The following is a 20,544-nucleotide window of genomic DNA, read 5'->3' on the forward strand; positions in this document are numbered from 1 at the left end:
ATGTATCGTGATCGGCCAATGACAAGCTTTAAATTGTGGTTGAATTTTGTGCACACGATTACTCCCACTTCTACCATTGTTCTTTTCTCCTACAGGCTTTTATGGACTCATCTTCATTTGCTCTGTATTTTTTTTTTTTTAACCATAAAAAAAAAAAAAAAAACTCTCTCTCCTAAAATAGGGTCTATAGGTAAATAGCTTCGTTTAGCTCTGATTAATCCCTTATAGGAGAAACCTATAATCAAATCATAATAAATTCTTAAAAAATCATAAAAATAAATTATTTATAATTGATTTACTCATTTATTGCAAGTGAAAATAATAATAAGTTACAAATACTAATACATGAAATCAAACTAAGATCGAACACTTTCAACTATCAAGACTTAATACTAAGGTATTAGGCTCGGTGTTCATTTGGTCTGTATTCTTCTGGACTGTCTTTGCAGCCATTAAAGAAACATTTCCATATCAAGACGTGACACTTATTTATCACAAATGAAATCATAGATCTATGCCCATAAAAGTGTGTAATCGTATGATTTTTTAATAATTTTTCTTTATTTTTAATATGTTTTAATTTTGTTTTATGCTTTTAATCATAAAATGTAATTTAATTTCATTTATTTATTATAATTGTTGATGAACAATACTTACTTTGTTAAAAATAAATTCACTATCAAATAATGGGTAATTAAAAAAAATTAAAGTTTGATAATTTTTATAATTAAATTTTAAAATTTATATAATTACTTATCAAATTTTTATATTTAATTGATATCTTAAATTGATCGGATCATAGTATACTTGATAATAGGAGTTTCACTCAGCTATCATAACATTGTCATAGAAATCATATTAAAAATTTTAAAATAGGATTAATTGTCAAAAAAAATCATAAAATTTATCGATTTTTATAATTAAATCATAAAATTTATATAATTATAAATTAAATTCTCATATTTAATTGATATTTTAAATTGACCTAATCATCAATAAATTATTAATATATTTTAATAAATAAAAAATTATAAGTCAAATTTTATTATTTTTTTGTCTTTATTAATACTTTAACTTTACTTTGTAAATTATTAATTAATTAGTATATCATTTTAATTATATTATTCATTGGACTATATTTATTTTTAAATGATTTTATTGTTAATTTTCTTCAACTCTATAACTTTCTTATGAAAAGCGTTTCTTTACTGAAGTAAATATGTTAACAGCTTATTTTCTGAACTATTGCAAGATGGATCAAACTAATAAAAAAAAGAATAGTTATTCCATTTAATCAATTATCTATTAATATTAATATCATAAAAGTACAACTCTAATCAAAATAATAAAAAACAAAAGCCATTAAATTGTTTTCAAAACATTATATATTAATAATTTATGGACAATTGAATTAATTTAAAACATTAATTAAATTTTAAAATCTAATTAATAATTATATAAATTTTAAATTTTAATTAAAAAAAAAAAGGCAAACATCAATAATTTTTTGGACAATTAACCTTAAAATAATTCTCCATTAGTTGTATTCTCTCGAACATAAGTTGAATGTTTTTTGTAGTTGAAATTAGACGTGGCGATGAGTTGGTCTGGACTCAGCTTGGTCAAAATCGATATCAAGACTGATCCACGGTTTTAAAATCGGATCGGGCTATAATCGATAAAAGGCGGTCGACTTCAATTTCAATCGTTGAACTAAATTGAAATTGGTGGTCCGATTAAGTTCAGCTAAAAAAGTTTTTTTAAAAATGACGTGGTGCTTCCTGGTCGTGCCACACAGAACAATAATGTGATGAAAGTTTGAACGCCTATCTTGTCATTTGGAAAAGATTGCATTTGGTGATTTCGTAAAAAGTTTAAACTCTCAAATTAAAAAAAGATTTCAAGGAATATTTTGAAAAGAATAAAAAAAATTTATATTAATTTGATTCCTTATAAAAAATACACAATAATTTTGATTAAAATGTTTTTACAAAATTAAAAACTGATTGGCTCGACTCTAATCAAATCAGCTGTCAATTATTGACTCGAAACTTATTAAAATCAGAATCGAAACTGGTCCCAACTCAGATTGAAACAGTAAATAAATGACCCAAGATTGAATCGCAATCGGTCCCAACCGATATAATTGCAATTTCCCCCCTCCCCACAAACTAGATCTATCGATTCCAGCCTGAACTAGGCCGGACCGGCGGCCACGTCTAGCTAGAATGGTTTTGCATTCATACCCATCTTTTTGTTTTTTTAAACATCTTACAGAAAGAATGTAAATGTTTTCGTCAACCCAAGACAGTTCTGTTTATCTAGTTGACTAGTTGCTATTTTTCTTATTATTATATAAATTATAATGATAATATAAAAATATAATTTGGAAATAAGAAAAAATAAACCAAAACAGATAAAATTAATGGGACACAAGATATAATTGTTATATACATATAAATAATAAAAAAGAAAATAAAAAGAAGTGGTCCTCGTTATCACATTTTGTCCTATGTAATTTGTATATATGTAAGTAGCCGTGTTCATTTTATAAAAGATTCTACTTAAATTTTAATCGTTATGTTATTTTACTATTAAATTTCAATCATCATTTTGTTGAATCAATCTATAGTTAAAAAATGCACTATTCATAATATTTTTCTTCTTAATTTAAAGAATGCATTTTATACAAGATTAATAAATAAAATATTTAACAGAAGGTTAAAAGGTTAAGAATTAAAAATTATCTTATAAATTTTAATATTTAAAGACAATAATTATTAATCTAGTCTTTGAAAATTAATATTTAAAGCGCATGTATATAAGCTCGCGTTCATATAAAAACGAGTTTAACAACCGTTAGATTAAATATTTATATTGAAATGTACAAAGAATTAATTAAAAAATATATAAAGTGTTTATATATAAATATTTAATCGAATGATTGATGAATTTATAAGATCTCACATTAGCTCAAGCCGTATCCTAATGTTTAACCTCATAAAAAGTATTAATGAGGTGAAAATTTAATATAATTTTTAAATAATATTAATGAGAGGTTAAAAGTCATGAAGATAATAATTAATTCCTCAAAATATATTAATAAGTTGAAAATTTATCCTAATTATTTGAAATATCTAAAAAATATTAATAAAGGGTTAAAATTTATGAAGATATTAATCACTTTTGTTAACTTCATATCAAACGCCTGATTAAATATATTAATCAAATAACTTTTAATTTCTAAAAAGTGCAATTATTATTCTAACTCCTTAAGGTTATTATTTAACTTGAAAGAGATAAATATTAATTTAATTAAAAAATTAATAATGTCAAGGGTTAAAAAATTATAGGGATAGTAATTATCTTTTTATTAACCTCGTACTAAACAAGGGTTAAATTTGTATTGCATAATTAAGAAGAAGTGAGGTGGTTACAAGTTAGAACTATTTTTAAAAAATAAAAAAATTGAGAGAGAGAGAGAGATTATGGTGTGGTTGTAGGCCACTTTGACAGAAAAGAAGTCTGTACAAGAACAATTTAGATTAGGAATTTAAAAAGATTCTACAATTTTCTTGGAACTAGAAGGATGAGGAGAGTACAAACCAAAACAGTAGTCAAAGAAAGAGAGCTCACCTGAATTTTGATTACTTTTTTCAAGAAACCCATCAGCCAAACAAATCCAAGACTCAAACAGAACAAAGAAAAAAGAAAGAAGAAGAAGAAATGACCCCATCGTGGTTCTTGACCAAGCCTGATCTGCACTGGCTGGCTCAGTGAGCCATGGGAGATCGAGATAGTGATGAAGAATGACAGATTCTGAGAAGTGAGCACTTTCTATTATATTACCTTTGTTTCTTTCCTAACCCCAAGTGCCAATAGCAGCTGGCAGTGCTACTGGAACTTTGATTACTGGGTGTGGATGGTCCTTGAGGAATATGCATCCTTATACTTAGCTTGTGCATGCCCTAGATGATGATGATGTTGATGATGATGATGATGGTCTAGGCCATTATTCACTTCAGCTGGGTAAGACATAGTCATAAGGATCTCCCTCTCTCTCTCTCTCTCTCTCTTTCTGCGCACTGAATACAGATATGCACCTATGCCACGCATGCTCCTCATAAAATAGCATATATTACATATTCTATATTAAACATTATTCTAAAACACAATTAGTTTATTTTCTTTAATATGATTGATTAAGATTTTTAACCATAATTACAAGACATGGAATTACCAGTCATCATCGAATAAAAAAATAATTTAATATACAATAATAACAATTAAGCCTTAATTAGTTAAATCGGTTATATAATTTTTTTTTTTTACTTTTTAGTTTTATTAGACATTAAAAGAATATTTGTCTTAATAAATCAATTTATAAGTTATAAAAATAAATTTACCTATTTATCGATAACATTGTTTTTTAACTTATAAACTTTAAAAAACTTTTCATTTATAAGCTTATAAATTATGTTCTTATAAATTAGTTTGACTAAATACTTTTATTGTATTATTATCATCTAATTTTTAAAATTTTATTATAACTCTCATTTAATATATTTTTTAATCATTTTAATAATAAATATATTTATACGCTATTTTTATTAAACACATCAATTACTCATCAATGACTTATAAAAACTTTAATCAAACATATAATAGTTTAAAATTTTAAATACATATAAATTTAAATTAATAGATATGTATACTTTGATTTTCATAAGTTAAATTAAATGCCATCTAAGTTTACATTAATATAAATAACTTATAAATATTTTGATACTATTTTTCTACACCCCATCTTAAGTTTTTTTCCTTCCTATTTTTACACATTATTCTACTAACTTATCATACCTTTACATTATGACATTTGATACTTTACATTAGATATGATAAAAAGAAAAATTAATTTACTATAGTGTATTAAAAATTAACTTTTAAATTTGTTTAATTTAGTGGTTAGAGTTATTTTTTTACATTTAAATTTTTAATTATCAATTTTCAATTAGCTATTGAGTATTCCAGCTCTTAATTTTTTACTATTCAATCAAGAATTATTATCATTATAATTTCTTTTTTATATATATTAAAAATGAATTGATTGCAATACTAAAATACCACAAAGGAATCAAAATGATTATGGTCCTAAACAGTAATTCCTCATAAGATAGGACAAAGGGCAGTTGGAATCATTATTCTCCAGCTGACAGGTATCCTCCTTAAGGTACTTTTTTGAAGCCTATGTGAATATATGTGCTAATGCTAGCACTAGCTGGGCCTTTCTTTCTTTTTTTTTTTTTTAATCTTTGATAAATATTCAATTCTTAGCATATTCTTGATTTGGACTCTTCTTTATTTTTCTTTTGATTGTACTTTATCAACTTATTGTATGGGTTTTGCAGATTTTATTTTATATAAAAAAAAGTAATATTTGTTGTGAAATATTCTAAAATATTACACAAAAATCATAATAAAAAGTCAGTCAAAGCCCCATTCTATTCTATTTATTAGATTTTGTACTAGAGATTTCCAATGGATTTTGCAATAAAATCTAGCAATGGGTCGCACTTGCCCTTACCTATGATATTATTTTAGTTTTACGTTGTAAAATATATCAAGAAATTATTTAATACATTAAATGTATATATTCCTTCAATTATATAGAAATAAAATTTATTTTTATAAAAAATATTAAATTTATGTACATACAGAAGATTAATTATAACTTATCAATAGCTGAAAATCACAACAAGTGAGCAAGTTATAAATTCTAAACATGACTTGATCCTGATTCAGACCTATGGGTTGCTCCATGTGCAATGTTGGACATTACATAATAACCATTATAAAATGTTGAACTCAACTTGGAGGCCAAAATTAAAGCAGAGAAATTAAATTATCAAAATTGAAAAGATTCTTGCCTATGAGATTGAAATATAAAAGAAATCAATTGGTATTTGGTGGAGCACTGAAGTGAAACTTGAAAATGAGAAGAAGTAAAAAAAAATAAAAGGAGTTGGTTGGCTGTGGTCATTGAATTCAAGAGAAGATATAGCAATTGGACTTGGCACACTAATAATGCACCTTTTTGGAACATAAATAACTGATATTGTGTCATGACTTTCTTAGTGGGTCATTTTATTTATTTTCAAAGTTGTGTCTAACCCTATAAAAATATTAGTTTCAATAATTAATTAATTAATTAATTATGATTTTATGATTATTAGATTTCTTTTTATGTTATTGTGCAAGTGTGATGCATATGAGTAAATGTATCATTTTTGGGGATATTAATAAAATCATATCTCATATAATAATTTATTAATAATAGTAAAAAAAATGTCTTCATATGGGATGGGAGGGTTATCATCTTTTGTATATTTAGGGTTTCGTTGTTAATAATTTGATAGCTAATAGCTGATTATAAGTGTTTAAAATTATGTTTAATTGTTATTATTTATGTAAATTAATTAGTAAATGTATATATATTATATTATTTATTTTATTATTAAAATAGATATATAATTATTAATTTATTAAATAATATATATAAGAATTAAAAATAAAAGTTTTAAAAATATAATTATTTTTTAATATATTTATATATTTTTTATCATTTGTAAATGAATATTATAATTAATTTAATTAACATCTATAATATTTTTATATTTATTTATTATTTCTTATAATTATGAATAATTTATTATTATAAAAAATTAATTTGAATGCAATTTATATTATTTATTAGGTTGTTATATAGAAATAATTTTGGGTCATATTTGAAATCAATTGGTAGTTCACTAATCATTTTGATCAAAAAATTAAGTTTCTTTTTTTAATTTCAAATGTCTAAAATAAAATACTACTTTTTAATCCTTTAAGATATTTACAAATGAATTAATAATATTAACTTAAATTCTTTAAAAAATAATATTAACATAATAATAAAATAATATTAAAATTAAAATATTTTATTTAAAAAATTCAATTTGTTGCCGAGCCAAAATTTCGAGAAAAGAACAAAGACAGGGAGTAGATGCTATAATTTCATATTTCTTAATTATTTGTGGACCAACAGGCTCCACTCTGCCCTGCATTTTAATCATTACAAATTCAAGCGCTTAATTATATTTTTAATGTTAAATTAATTCACGATATCATTTAATTTAATAACTTAAAATATTATTATTGAAATACTTATGAAAGGTATTTTACTCATTCATATATGATAAAGCCATATTCGAGTTTTCAATATTTTAATATTTTTATTAAAAAAGAACACTATTATTAATATATTAATAAAAAGTATAAAAAATATTATTCTAAATTACAAATAAGTTAAATAAAATGATTTGATAAAGAAAGATAATTAGATGTGTTTAATATATTGTATTGAATTAATTATAAATAATGAATCTCATCTCACATGGTGATTGTACTTTACAATATCATCTTCACGAATGGGTATCTTCTGAGTTCTGATTTTCACAAATTTTTTAAAAGATAGCGAATGATAATAAATAATTAAATAAAAAAAATTTTTAAACTAACCACTTGATAATGATTATGTATTTTATTGAAAGTAGAAGCCTAACCCACCAGGCACTAGAGAGATGAACTGGAAGCAGCCTTAAAAAACACCACAATCTTTTTTTTTTTTTTTTTTTTTAAATAAAGAATTAAAAGATAGAGACTTGACCTAAATTTATAGGTGAGTAATATACAGGAAAGTTGTATTGCACTCAGCTAAAAGGAATGGTCTCCTTCAATTTACAATACAAATATTTTAAAATAATTATTTTCACAAATAAAATTATAAGAGGTGGGTATATGATATAGCTCTTCAAAAAAAAAAAAAAAATATATATATATATATATATATATATATAATTCAGTAACTCAAGTTTTTAAATAACTCATGAGTTTAATGATATGATTTAACCATGAGATTCGTTCAATTGGTTAACCACTGTAATGACCCACTCAGTAAAAGAAAAAGAATATTGATTAAATATAAGTAATCTTGGTAGGATTGCTAAATATAGTAATGCTTATAATTATGTACTATTAATAAAAATATAATCCTATAATTATGCTAAATAATAATATTCATATAATTATATAGTTGACTTACTACAATCAATTATTGTCTATATCATATACAAAGATATCAGATCATCTATGAAGGTATATTCTTTTTTTCTAGTCAATTTAATATATTATTCTCTCGTATCAGCTCTAACTTAAGTATTAGAGAGTTCTCACATGTCTATACCCAATAGACTTTTGACTCATTTATTTTCTATTTTACAGATTCATACCTATAAGAAATTTTTATAGACTACAACAGTATATATAAAAACTTATTAGATATTTTTGGTGTACTAATTTTTAATTTGTCACATTCTTTTATAAAATTATAATTATTTTATGTTTTTAAGAGTATATATCTATTTTCATTGTGAGAGAGAGAGAGTATGTACTCCAAAGAATACTTAATAAAACATTGAGTATATACAATCACCAATTTCAAGAAAATTTAATAAATTTTGACTCATCCAAATCCATTCAATTTAAAATCATCGATAATTCATTTTAATCTATATAAAATCTAAAATATTTAGAAAATTTTGTATAAGGAGAGTAAAGCCTCAAAATTGACGCTTCTTTTAAGTAAGTAATATGTTTGTAATCACTAAATCAAATCAGACTAGCTAAAATATTCAAATCTAAATGACTTTTAAAATTAAAATATATTTGATGATCAACTGGGTACTCTACATAACTTGATTTAAAATTAATCTATTTGGTTTGATCCAATCAATTTGAATTTGACTAAAAAAATTAAATAAATAAAATTATTTTTACAAAAATATAACATTTTAATTCAAAAAACAAATCATAATTTATAAATTAATTAGAAATTCTTTGCATATACTAATTTCAGGTCACAATAAGTTGGACTTGAAATACTTCAGATTTTTATTTTTTTTATTGAAGTTAAACACACACATTCAATAAAAGTAGAGGTGTGTAAACTGTCGATTCGATTTCGAACCAAACCTAAATAATAAAACCAAAAATTAAAAATAAAAAATTTTAAAAACCGAATCAAATCGATTACTAAGAAGAAATCGAATCGAACCAAACAGATAAATATTTATTTGATTCAATTTTAAATCAATTAAATCGAATTTTATAAGATTTCATATTTTTAACATTAATTCTTAATAATAAAAATATAAAAAAAGCTTAAAAATCAAAACTAAAAAATTTTTAAGTTTCCTTAATATATATATATATATATATATATATATATATATATATATATATATAATTTAGATTTGGTTTATTTTTTTTTATTTTTTATAAAAATAATCGAATTAAATTAATTAATTAAAATTATTAAAATTTATAAATTAAATTAAATTAATTAAATTAAATTAACTTAATTCTCCTCGATTTTTTAATTTAGACTGAAATATACTCAACCGTAAATAAAAGTATAGGCACTTTGGCAAAATCATAAAAAGAAAACAAAAACAATCGAGCTGTAGATCATACCAGTTGAAAGTTTTGGGCTTACCATACGAAAAGAAAAGCCCAAATTAGGCTGAAACTGGGCCTGTCATAAGGATTAAGCCAATGATTCTGTGTCTACTCTGGTCTCTTGCTCCACGTCCAACTACAGATGATATTAAATGCCATTTCGGCCCCTTCATTATAGTGCTCCCACTAGCCCTAGACTTCCACACAACAATGGCCTACTCTATCTCTCCGGCGAAGCCGATTTGTGCCGGTCGCCGATCATTTTCTTGTTCGCTTATTGTGGATCTGAGCCTCCGTTTTTCTGTTCTTGATGTTCCTATTTTTTTTGTTCTGGGTTTTGCCCAATGATGCACATCATAAACGTATTGAGCGGTTGCAAATGGTAGTTTTAGTTCACTGTAGTCTCACTTACCACCACTTTCGCTACCACTACCATCTCCTCCGCCGTCTCTTTATTCATAAACATACACACACACTCACACACAAGTGTTGTGGTGGCGTGTGAAGGCTTTTGATGGACGCCATTTGTGTTAAATCCGTGGATGATTTGTTCAAAGCTATGAGATCTGAGGGCTTTTTTTTTTTTTATTTTTTATCTAATTTTTCCTTTCTGATGTAAACCGTATATACATTTTTCCTTAACGGTGCTCGTATTGGCTTTGCATGTATGCTTTATTGGGTCTCTGGGCCTGATGGACTAGAGTTTGGATGTTTGTTTAGTCGTTGAATTGGTCATTTTTGTATTTAATATATTGATTTGTGTAAATTTCCCCACTAGTTAGATGGTGGGTGTTTGGTATTTGTGTTGGACTATTGTGGATGATGATACATGCACTGGGCTCTGAATTATTGATGGAACTGCAAGCCTAGAAAGCTCTGTCTGACTTCCTTCTCTTCATTTTTTCCAGTCTTGATGGCTTTAGGAAATATGATGAGCTATTTGAATAGTTGGCCGCAAACTTTACCTATGTTTGTTCCTTTCTCTGTGTTTATCGTTACTATTTATAACTCTTATTTTTTTGGGTTTTAATACTTGTGGTGTCAGTTCTTCTTTTATTTAGAGCTGACTGTTATTCCTGGTTCCTTTATGCATTATTTGAGAGCTTCTGTCTTTAACATTTGCTTTGCCCGAACTGATGACCTCTGATTAAGTGGGACAGTTGCTTTGATTTTCACTATCTGCCTCCATCTTCACTTTCAGCACTCCTGTCTCCAGGTGTACTGGCTGCTGCTGGTGGTGGTGGTGATGGTGGTTTTTGTTGTTGTTCTAATTTGATCTGTTATCACTGAAGATATTGATTGACTTTTAATGAAAATCATATGCTTCACTGCCTGAAATTACAACGGTTTGATCTGAGGACTTTATACAGTTATTCTAAATTTGCCTATTTTTGGGTATGCAGAATATTATAATTTGTATAATGCTCCAGAATATTATATTATGCAATTTGAGTTTATCAACTTTGTTATATCTTCTGTCATCTACTTTGTTGTGCAATAGTTGGATATTAGCATCCTGAGAGTTATTCTCTCACTGCCCAATGATGGATAATGAGATGTTAATTGAGTGATTGCTAGGGTGTTCACTGAGAGCATTTTTTGCCATCTACACTCTAGTATCAGCATTATTATAATCTCTCTCTCTCTCTCTCTCTCTCTCTCTCTGTCTCTTTCTTTCTTTCTTTCTTTCTTTACTAGGGTTGATGTTGTGGGAAGGCTTTCAGTGAAAACTACAACCTCGATGACCTACGATAGCTTTGATGTCTGAGGGCACTTTTGATTTTATGCATCCTTATGGTTCCATATTTTTTCTCTCCTTCTGATCTTATCAAGAGGATAAACATCATTATACACGTAGTATCATTATATTTGTTCAGTCTAGAAAAACCCTCTTTTCTAAAAAGTTGAGTCTTAGATTTTTTTGATGGATTCATCTGGTTCTGTTTAACGTATTTTATGTAGATTTTATGTTGCTGAGGAATGCAGCTGATTCTTCTAGTTAAAGTTTTTGTGCACCTATATGTATTTTTGTGGCTTATAAATTTGTGAAGACAGGTATATGTTGGATGATTTTTTTTTGCTGTAGTCATTTTCACTTCTATGCTTTTGCAATGTTGATTTGAACCAAATTATCTCACTAAGGAACCACACTCATTTTGTTTTCTTAGTTATGTCTATTAAAGTGCTCAAAGATGAGAACTCATTATTCAGAGTGGTGACTTTGTTTTTCAGTGTGAGCCTCCTCTATTTCTTACTTCCCCTCTTACCTCATTATTATTATTATTATTGGTGGTGGTGGTGGTGGTGGTGGTGGTGTTGGTTGTTGTGATGGTGGTTGTTTCCTTTATCATTTGAGAGATGAGGAGGTTCCATATGAAAAACAGTGGCTTGACCAACTATGAACATCTTGGAGCTATGAGATCTGAGAGCTTAACGTTTTACAACAAACAATAATATGTTGGTGGGTGGTTCAAAGTTCAAATGCAGATGCTATCGAAGGTAGTGCTGCAGACAGATTAATTTTTATATTTTCCGTTCATTAGCTGTTTGTTTTCTCCTTTATTTTTCTGGCAAGTACAGTAACCATTGAGTTGTTTTCTAGGGTTAGCCTTTGTGTGTGTGTGTGTGTGTGTGTGTGTCTCTGTGAGCGCGCGCGCGCCAATGTGTGTTCTCAATTGCACATAGGCTTACAATTAGAAATAACCCCCAATGTGTGTTCTCAATTGCACATAGGCTTACAATTAGAAATAACCCCATTGAATGGTATTATGCCCAATGATGGACAAATCAACCGAGTTGAGTGGTTGCATGATTTTTATCACTAGTCTATCAGTACCACCTGTGTGTGTGTGTGTGTGTTTGCATGTCTGTGTGTGTGTTTGTGTGTGTGGGATGGTGGTGCGTAAAGGCATCGATGAAAACCATGTGCATTTAACCACATATGATCTGTTGAAGCTATGAGATCTGAGGGCCTATTTTTGAATGTAGCACGTGTCTGGGGTGGTTTATTGTTGAATTGTGTGGTGTTATTAGCTGAATTCCTGTTCAGGGTAGCATGTGGGATACTTCTATTAGTTGTGTGTATATTTTGTTGATGGAAATAATTTCCTGTGTTGGTTGCTGATATTGTCCCTAAAACTAAATTTGTGTGATCAATAACTTGTATGGTATTGCAATAGTATTGGGAATGGGATTTGAAAGCTTGCAATTGATGAACAAACTCACTCAACTAAGCGTTTATCCCAAAAATTTGGGTTCGGCTATATGGATTCGATTTCTTCACTCTAAACGATTTTGGGTTAAATTTTGGGTTAAATCTTCAGAAATGTATAATGTTTCTAAGTGATTTTGTACTACTCTCTTCCCTTTTCTCTAATACTCTCGTTACGAACTTTATTTAGTCTAGTATGGTCACTCATCCACTTAACATTCTCATCTCTGCAACTCTTATCTTAGACGCATACGACTACTTCAGTGCCCAACACTTACTACCACATAACATAGCCGGTCGTATGACTGTACGTTAAAATTTTCCTTTCAACTTATTGGGAATCTTGCGATCACATAAAGCTTCCGTAGCAGTTGATGAACATTTGCTTAAAGTTATTAAGGCCATCTGCTTCCTAATTTTATCATTGTTGAAGCTGTGGTTTTCATTTTATAAGTTGCAAATCTGTAAATCTGTTTCAGGATATGTTGTGAAATATGGATGCTCATGGAGTTGACTGTGTTGGAGTTATGCCACAGGTCCGCTTCAAAGGTGATTGAAGCCCCAGGTTTGGGTAATATTAGGCTAATCAAATTTTAACATGTTTTACAAGATTGTAATGCTGCGATGATACTGATGGCCCAGAGAATTTGTTGGATGTTATGGTACAGTAATTTAATGTGATGTTACAGTAGTGACTAATTATCCAATTTGTAAGCATTATTTATCAAATGGAATATCTATTAGCCGATCGGATCACATGGGTATTATGGTGAGGATTGCCCTTGTTCTGGTTTACAAATAATCAAGTATTACCAAGTCATGTTTAAATATTTTGACTCATGGAATTGGAAGGGTTCTGAAAATTTTGGGACACCAGTTCTACTCCTTTGTGTTGAGCGTCTCTTAATCTAGAAATTGGAGTAGGCAAGCAAGACAGGTCTCTGTTGATTCCCTGTCGGGATTTAACGCACCATAAGTAGTTTTTAAGCAGGCATGAGGTCTTTTAGTAGTTTAATGCGCAGTTTTCTTATGTTATTCTCCAGTCATATTTTTTAAAGGGATCGTGGGGTAAAGAGGGTTTTAGGTGCAGGCGTGCTTGAATTAGGTTGAGTTTCGCTCGAATGAGGTGAGTTTGAGTGGGGTGTGCCGGAAAAACAGTAACATTAAATAATTATATGTTTACCTCAAAAATGAATAAAATAAAATAAACTTATTATAAAAAATATTATCATGTCTTAAATTCTAATTAAATGAGAATATTTTCAATGAAGTGAAATATGGAGAAAATAATTGTTCTTTGATTTTTATTGAAAGCATCTTAGTTTTTTTTTCTCCATCAAACTCTTTTATTTCCTACATTACTCTTGGGTATCAATTTCTGTCAAACGTTTAATTTATGGAAAGTAAAAGTTACAAGGATTAAATAGTAAGAGTGTGCAGTTTCAGTTTAGTTTGGGGTCTATTTAGGAACAGAAATCGAATTAAAGTTTTGATACGAATTTAGTTTGATTTTTCATTGTTTTGATACCAAATTGATATAGTTTTCAGTTTTTCGATTCTAATTGTACAATTTTGATTATTTTTTATTTCTTAAAATAATTTATTATAATTATTTCTTGAAACAATTATATTTAATTAGTGTTTAAATTTTGAATTGAATTATTAATATGTAATATATTATATAATATATTTTTAGATTTTTTTAAATTATATAATTTTTAACTGTAACGTATATATATAATTTATTATTAAGTATATTATATAATATAATAGTATAAGTATATCATATAATAGATATTTTAACATTTATTAATTATATAATATTTAAGTATAATATACAAATATAATTACAAATTAATATATATATATATTAAAAATTATAGAGTAATTTAATGTATTTATAATTAAAATTATTAAAAAAAATAAAGAAATAAAATATAATATAAAATTATATTTATTTCATAATTATATATTGTAACGACTCAGGCTAGGGGCCTTTATCAATGCTAGGAGTCAGGTCAGTTTAAAGCTACCGAAACCATAGCGCTGGTAACAGCCCTTAGCCTAGGTCGTTAGAAAGTTGGTATCATAGTTATAAGTTAGATGAGTGGACTTAGATGCTAGTAAAAGTATACAATAGAGGTGAAAGAAAGTATGTTGACATGTCCAGTAGGGTTAAGTCCCTGAATGTTATATGATGAATATTATGTGTATGTTACGTTTCATGTTATGTTTAATGATATATTGTGTGTTCATGTGATTCCACATGAACTTTTTATGTGCTCAATACTTCTTATTTACTTTCAGAAATGCAAGGTTCAAGATGGTCCGTTAGGTTGATTGGCGCTCTACCCGAGAATGAGGATATTAGACCACTACTTGCCAACCCTGCTGTTAGGAAGAGAACAAACAGAAGTGGAAGGGGAGAATTTTTAAGAGGTCTTACAAGGTCCTTTGAAGTCAGCAGGGAGACTGCATATGCACTCAGAATGTCTATAGATACTCAAAAGAGTTCTTATGGTTTCTCCCAACAGTACGAGAATCCTGAGTCTGCGAGCATGGGAAGAGTCGGAGAAGATAGTTATGTGGAAGGAAGAGATGAGTCAAAGTTTGATCCAGGATAGAGTATGGGTTTGGGTATCAATATCCTCAGTAGGGAAGTTTTGGAAACCCTGGGTTTACTGGCTATCCCCAATATCCTCCTATATCCTCCTTTTATGCCCTACCCACCTTATTTCCCACCGTTCAACTCATATCCTATGTACTCTCAACAACAGTACCCTCAAAGTTCTTCAACTACCATGGAAATTCAAAATCCCATGGAGAGAGTTACAAGAGAGCAAGTACTACCATCACCCCTACTACTCCTACAGTTCCTACACAAAAGGCGAGGTCAAGTAGTCAAGGTAAGGCAAAGATGACAAACTACTTAAAACTAGATGCTCCCAAGTACAAGGAGGAAGATGATCTTTTCAAGTACGTTAAGGTGGTCAAAATGATAGCTGATGAATTTGACGCTAGTGACAGTAAGGCGATTTAGATGGCCGACTTTATTTTGAAATGTAGAAAGGTGAAGGAATGGTATAAGTCTTATGTTGTTGACAAGCTCGATAGTATGACCTGTTCTTAGTTTGTGGCAGAGTTTACTACTTGGGCTTTCTTAGAAGCTCTAGGAAATTGAAGGTGGTGGAGTTTAAGCAGCTGAGATAGACTGCTAATATTAGTGTTGACGACTATAAAATAAGTTTGTTGATCTTCTGCAGTAAGTGGGGCAGGAGTATGATACTAATAGGAAGAGAGTGAAGAGGTACACTCAAAGGTTGCATTCCAGATACTCCTCATTGATTTTAGCTGCAGAAACCCACAATTTCCATTCTATAGTAGATGTTGCAAGAAAAATGGAGGCTAGGCTATCATTGAAGAAAGTTTGGAGCTGAAAAGTATAAAAGTCGAAAATCAATGAGGAGTATGATACTAATAGGAAGAAAGTGAAGGGGTACACTCAAAGGTTGCATTCCGGATACTCCTCATTGATTTTAGCTGCAGAAACCCATAGTTTCCATTCTATAGTAGATACTGCAAGAAAGATGGAGGCTAGGCTATCATTGAAGAAAGTTTGGAGCTAAAAAGTAATAAAGCCGAGTAATCCGCAATTCCTAAGGCTACAAATATAGGGAGGTTCAGTCACTTAACCAAGACTGTTTCCTCATATGGAACTAAGGAGGATAAGGGAGGGAAGTTTAGCAAGAAACACAGGAAGAATAAGTTCTGGAGCAAAATTAAGTCAGGCCTTGGGGTGAGAAGCAGATGTAGTTTAGGATCGGATACTTTTAGTTGTGTTAAATGTGGGAAGTCTCATTGAGGACTTTGTAGGTTTGGCACCTTCTAATACTACAGGTGTGATTAGGAGGGACACATGTCTAGGGAGTGTCCTAATATGAAAAGGATGGCTTCTCAACAAATTGGGTCAGATATTGTGGCTCAACCAACAGGTAGAGGACAAGGTTCTTCTTCCTCTACAGTAGGGTCGCAAGGGAGGGGTTCGATAGCATCGATGTAAATCTTAACTATTACACAACAGGAAGCCAATACCTCTAATACTGTGATGTCAGGTAACTTTTGCATTGAAAGTTTTAATGTGCATATTTTGATTGATTCTAGTGCATCTCATTCTTTTGTTAGCCCCGAAGCAGTCCTAAGGTTAGGTTTAGTAGTCTCAATTTTACAATGTCCGTTGCTTGTTAGTGTGCCTAAGTGTGATCCTTAAGTGATACAGATAATCTGTTATGCCTATCCAATGATGGTGGAGAGTAAATGCTTTCCAGCTAGAATTGATGGATTTTGATGTCATTATAGGGATGGATTAGCTCTCAGTTAATTATGCTACCTTAGACTGCAAGAATAAGGTAGTAAGATTTAGAAGACAGGAGGGGTCAGAGGTAGTTTTTCAAGGAGATCAAACATCCTCAGTGAAGGGGATGATCTCCGCAATGCATGTGACACCCCTTACCCGACTACAGTGTAGCCGAGCAAGTTATGCCACTCAGTGTGCCGAGCACTCTATTTTATTTTAATTCATTTTTATTCTTCCTTTTGAATATAACTTGTGAAATATAATTTATTTAAGCCATTTATCGAAATTATAATTTATTTGAGGTTCCGAGAATTTTATAGAAAATCCGGCAGAGTATTGGCTAAAAATGGAGAAAACAGTTCTTCGGAACCTGTGAAAAACACTTCCAATATTCATATATTCGTATTCAATTACTCTCAAACTTCAATAATCATCATCTCAACATTTGTCAACCATTCATTTCTCAATTTCAATTCTCAATCATTCATCTCGTTTGATAGTCATGTAACAGTCACAGATCAATATTCACTTTTCCATTTACAAGCACAAATTTGCATTATTTACATGAAAATCAAAATACATTACATAAGTTTCATTACGTATGAGAAAATCAAAATTTATTACAGAATGCCAAAATGACACCTAATGTCCTACCAATGCACTGCAGAAGTTGAGGTGACACGGATACTATGCGAATCGTGAACGCCTTTACCCAACTGCGTGGTCTACTGGGCCCTCTGTCCAAATCTTCAGTACCTACGCGTTGCAAAAGCAACGCGCTAAGCATAAAACTTAGTGGTGCCAATAATACAAGAAAATACAATATGCAAATAAAAATAATAATTTCCTTGCTATTGTGTTCATAAGAAATGAATAATTACTAACTTATTGTGTAGTCGAGGGCTAATCATGTTTCATGATATTAACTTCTTCATGATATTGAGCTTCTTTGTGTTTTTGTAATAATTCCTGATACTTAATTTTCGTATTTTCTTTAATAATCAGTTCAATCACAGTTATACTTTTCCATGCCCAAGTAACCTATCTTTGGACGATCGATCGATAATCGTCGTTGGCACTGGACACCGCGGTGCCTCGGGCCGTCATACTATGGGACGCAGAACGTCAACCATGTATGCAGTCAGTATGGCTAAAAAGCCATGATATCACATAATCGGGCATAAAAGCCATTCATACGGGCATAAAAGCCATGAATACGGGCATAAAAGCCATGAATACAGGCATAAAGCTTTTCGCAGTACTGCTAAAACAATACCCTATTGGCATGCCAATCTATCCAAACCAATCACATTAGGCCTACTAGGGCATTTTGCACTTTTAAGTTTCACAATTTTTGAATTTCAAGTTTTCATGTCACTATTCATTTCATTAGTCAACTAAAATGTTGACTTTTGCATAAACAATAGGTACATTGGTTTTAGTACTCCCAACATACCACATTTTGTATTCAAAACTTGTTGGTTTTAGTCACTTTCTCAAAGCTTAGGTCATTTTGGCAAAATTGCCAATTTTTGGTTTTGGTGTCACTATTTACCTCATTGGTCAACAAAAATGTTGACTTTTGGATAGAAAATAGGTGTATTGGTTTTAACACCCCAAACATACTACATTTTGTATTTAAAACTTGTTGGTATTGGTTGCCAATACCATTTCTAAGCTTAATGCTAATTGAACAAAATTTTCAGATTTGGTGCTTCATCTTTACTGTTCCATTTGTTATTTTTACAGTGGGAATTTGAGGAAATGGTAAACATGAAAGTTGTTCCTTATTCTGTCTAGTTGAATTTCCTTTTTTGAATCACTCCATTTGGAGTTTTGTAGCTCATATGGCCAAAATAAGTTTACTGTTCACGTACACTGTTCATGCTGCACTTTTGGGTTTTGGCAGATTTTGGTCCAATTTTGGTCAGTAATTTGATCAAGTTAAGTTCATAATTTGGCCTAACTTTCTTCATATGAAATGTTCTACTATGCCTTAGGTTTTTATCGGTTCAAGAATCGCCTAAATCCGAGTTTTCTAGAGAGAGTTATAGCCATCCAAACATTACTGCTCAAATGAAAATTCTGGAAATCTCAGTACAGTAAACTCCACTTTGCTCAATGATTTGATTAGGTTAATGGCATAATTTAGATTGGTGTCCCTCATGAAAGTTGTTTGTCTATATCTTATCTTGTTGTCAGAAAATTTGTGTCAATTGACCATATCTACAAAGTGAGTTAGGGGTCGCTTTGTGGTATCCTGATTAGCCAAGTTTTGGTCCTCTTGCTTTGGTCTTTTGGGCATGGTTTCTTCAGCAAAAATGTGCCATTATAAGCCTAGTTTCATGTCCAATTTGCCAAACACCAATTGGACCAACACAGCTAAAGATATGGCAGTCCAAGTGGACTGAAATCTCAGCCACTATGCTGCTGTCCCTAGGCAGCCTACCATTCCACTTTGCCATGCCATATTTTAGTCCAATTTATGGTCAACTCACCTAAAATGGTCACTAATTGACCATTAAGATGTTCTCTAACAATCTCCTAAGCCAAGTCAATTTTTCACTTCTCAAAACCCTAGTTTCACACATACACCTAATTAAGCACTTCCATTCATTATTTATGTGTATATACACCTTAAACATAATCTCTAATTCATTCTAAGTCCATTAAAACCATCAAAAACACTCCACCTTTGTTCCTTCCTTAGGGCAGCCGAAATTCATAGGGTCCATATACATAGATTCCATTCATTTAATTTACAAAACCTTACTCACTTTAAGTCTTTAACATGAATTAAAAGAGATTTAAGTGTAAATAGGCACTAACCTTTAGGTGGCAGATTTTTCAAGCTACCCAAACTCCTTCTTTCTTCTTCTTTTGGCTGCCTAGAGGTTGCTTAGGATGTGGGGACAAGTTTTAGTGAAGATAACTTAGGGTTTTGAGGTGAGAAAGGGTGTGGATTCAAGCTTTGTAAGCATGGAAATAGAGAAGGGAAAAGAGAAGCATGAAACGTTTTATTGGGGAAGAAGAGTAGCTGCAGAAAATTCTCTAAAATGGTCTTCTTTTTCTGCCCATTTATGTATTATAAATGTCTTCCTTTAATTTGATTGGCTAAGGGGTTCTAATTACATCAAGCTTATGTCATTAATGCCTTTTTATTTGATTTTTCTTTCTTCTTTCTTTAACTCATTTCTAATTAAATTTTTACTAATATTTATTCATATTTTAGATCATAATAATTATTTACTTAACTGGACAAGTCGGCCAAAAATCACCTCTGAAGGCGAAATGACCAAAATGCCCTCCGTTTGGCTTAACGGGTCAAAATTGGCTGTACCGATTGAAAAATTTTTCTAAATATTTTCTTGGCATTCTAATGCCATAGGAACCTCAATAACCCTTCTCTGGAGTCCCAAAAATT

The 20,544-nt window shown here is 29.8% G+C and overlaps 1 long non-coding RNA gene and 1 other non-coding gene across 2 annotated transcripts; both read left to right on the top strand.

The window, feature by feature from the left end:
- Positions 1–9,578: 9,578 nt before the first annotated feature.
- Positions 9,579–13,522, top strand: LOC110670966 (uncharacterized). Its single transcript, XR_002497992.2, has 2 exons — positions 9,579–12,054; positions 13,246–13,522. It is a non-coding gene; the product is annotated as an uncharacterized LOC110670966 (long non-coding RNA).
- On the top strand, positions 10,371–10,442 carry LOC131171676 (small nucleolar RNA snoR118). The gene has a single exon (XR_009142334.1). It is a non-coding gene; the product is annotated as a small nucleolar RNA snoR118 (small nucleolar RNA).
- Positions 13,523–20,544: the final 7,022 nt, after the last annotated feature.

Source organism: Hevea brasiliensis, chromosome 12, assembly GCF_030052815.1.
Source record: "Hevea brasiliensis isolate MT/VB/25A 57/8 chromosome 12, ASM3005281v1, whole genome shotgun sequence".
In the NCBI taxonomy this organism is placed as follows: domain Eukaryota; kingdom Viridiplantae; phylum Streptophyta; class Magnoliopsida; order Malpighiales; family Euphorbiaceae; genus Hevea; species Hevea brasiliensis.